Source organism: Peromyscus leucopus, chromosome 4, assembly GCF_004664715.2.
Source record: "Peromyscus leucopus breed LL Stock chromosome 4, UCI_PerLeu_2.1, whole genome shotgun sequence".
In the NCBI taxonomy this organism is placed as follows: Eukaryota; Metazoa; Chordata; class Mammalia; order Rodentia; family Cricetidae; genus Peromyscus; species Peromyscus leucopus.
The window spans coordinates 79,470,949-79,473,467 of NC_051066.1; the positions used below are offsets into that span (position 1 = coordinate 79,470,949).

Consider the following 2,519-nt stretch of genomic DNA (forward strand, 5'->3'; position numbering starts at 1 on the left):
ATCAAGTCCTGACTGGAGTAGTCTGTGAGGCTGTATCATCTCAGCTAGTCATCTTGACATTGTCCTGAGTTTGTAGTCCAAAGCCAATCTTTGGGTGGTGTTTGTCAGTTTGGTGGTATTATCATAGTCATAATGGAATCATCTTGTGGGAGTCTCCTCATCTTTTTGAAGACTTCCGAGAGTGCATTAGATCAGATTATTTCTCTGTTTGGTAATTTCTTCCAGAAGTTCTCCCTTCTTCTTTGGATGCTTATTTGTCCAAAGGTCTTTAAATTCCTCAAGATGGTTGTTTTTATTTTCCTGAAAAGACAAAAACAAAATCCTTCCCCAACCATAACTTTCAGGAGTTTCCAAATCTAATCTTTATCAATTTGGGTATAGGCTTTCTCCTTAAATTTTTGTTTTATTTTCTATAGTTATTCTATCACCCAGAGCAATATGTTTATTTATTTATTTTTTTTACAACAGGCATTAGGTTCTTTAATTGCTCTAGAATGAGTTTCTTCCATGGTAACAGGAAAGGACTGAACCAAATTTGACATGGGGACCTGTGAGAGGCCCCTCAGAGCATCTCCTGACAGCAAAGGCAAAGGATTACCTTGTCTGTCCCTTGTTGATCTACATTCATTAGTCCAATGTCTGCCTTTACCACACTTTCTGCATAATCCAGAATGGAGGGGCAACCTTTTGGGATTATTCCTAGCAAAAACATTGTTTCTAGAAATGCCCTGTTTACAGTCCCTTTTTTAGTTGACCTTATTTATGGCAATTGAAACATTTGACATTTGATTTTTCTTCAAACCCCTGGAAATCACCTCTCCTATCCAAGCATCATCATGATCACGAGATCCAATATTATTGTATCTCGGATCCATTCCTCCAAGGGTGCTGATCTTGCCTTTAATAGCCTAATTATCCTTTTGCATTGTGCATTAGCATTTTCAAAAACCAGAGATTCAATTATTATTTGCCTAGCTTCTGAATTTGGTATCATTCTATTTACTGCTGGAGTCAATCTTTGTAAGTAATCAGTGAAGGTTTCTTTCGGGTCCTGTATAACTTTAGTAAATGACTCAATTTTCTTTCCTACTTCTTCAATTCTGTCCCAAGGATTCAAGGCTGCCATGTGACATAAAGCTAGAGTGTGATTACCATATAAAGATTGTCTTTGTTTATCAGCATAATCGCCTTCTCCAAGAAGTTGTTCTTGGGAGATTTCCATACCTCTAGCTCTGCTTCATTGTTCAATAGTCTTAGTCTCATCCTTCCACCAGGTCCTCCACTATAATTGGGGACCAGCCTCTAAGCTGCTGTAACCAAATCTCTCTAGTCTTGAGGGATAATTCTATTACACGTTGACCACAAGTTTAACATCTGCTTCACAAAAGACGAGTGTGTGCCATATGAGACTATTGCTTCTTTGGATCTCCTCAAATCTAACATTTTCACAGGAATCCAGTCAGCTCTTACATAATCTTGAGGATATTTACCACTAGGTAGTTCCTGTAAGGTTACTGGATAGATTAAGGTTGGCTGTTTGAAAGACGTAGACTGTTTCTCCATAATTTTATTTTTTTTTCTTAACAGGGGAGAGCGCAAACACAGTCCCCCACTACCACAAATTATGCAGTCGAGTTTCCCTGCATTTGGGGAAATCGCAGGGGTCAGCACATCCGGAGTGCAATGGATAAGCCTCACCCTGGGAAAACCACCTTCGTGATCATGGTATCTCCCCTGCCAGGCAAGTATAAAATGATTCATAGTTTATTTCTCTTTTTTTTCTTTTTCTTTGTGGGAGCTGAGGATCGAACCCAGGGTCATGCGCATGCTAGGCAAGCGCTCTACCACTGAGCTAAATCCGCAGCCCTCCATAATCTTATAATGCAATGTTGAGATTGGTTCTCCTTTAAATGCTTCTGTCTGGGTCTGAATATCTCTATTATCTGTTTAACAAGTTTTGTTAAAACTTTTATCTTGGTCTCTTTTTCCTTGTTCTCCCTCTCTGTTCTTGATCCAGCTGGGATCTCCCGCTCCCCTAAGCTCTCTTTCCCTCGACCCTTGCCCTTCATTAACCCCCCTCAAATCCAGTTTGCTCATGTAGATCTCATCCATTTCTCTGTCATTGGGCGATCCCTGTGTCTTTCTTAGGGTCCTGTTTTCTAGGTAGCCTCCCTGGAGTTGTGAGTAGCAGTCTAGTTATCCTTTGTTTTATATCTAGTATCCTCCTATGAGTGAGTACATACCATGTTTGTCTTTCTGAGTCTGGGTTACCTCACTCAGGATGATTTTTTCTAGATCCATCCATTTGCCTGCAAACCTCATGATGTCATTACTTTTCTCTGTTGAGTAGTACTCCATTGTGTATATGTACCACCTTTTATTTATCCATTCTTCAGTTAAAGGGCATCTAGGTTGTTTCCAGGTTCTGGCTATTACAAACAATGCTGATAAATGAAGACCCCATGGGAATAGGAAGAAGCAAAGTGCTAGAGAGGTCCCCAGAAATCCACAAAGATACC

At 40.0% G+C, this 2,519-nt stretch overlaps 1 non-coding gene across 1 annotated transcript; it reads right to left on the reverse strand.

Moving 5' to 3' along the window:
* Positions 1-1,584: 1,584 nt before the first annotated feature.
* On the reverse strand, positions 1,585-1,749 carry LOC114699013. The gene has a single exon (XR_003735444.1). It is a non-coding gene; the product is annotated as a U1 spliceosomal RNA (small nuclear RNA).
* Positions 1,750-2,519: the final 770 nt, after the last annotated feature.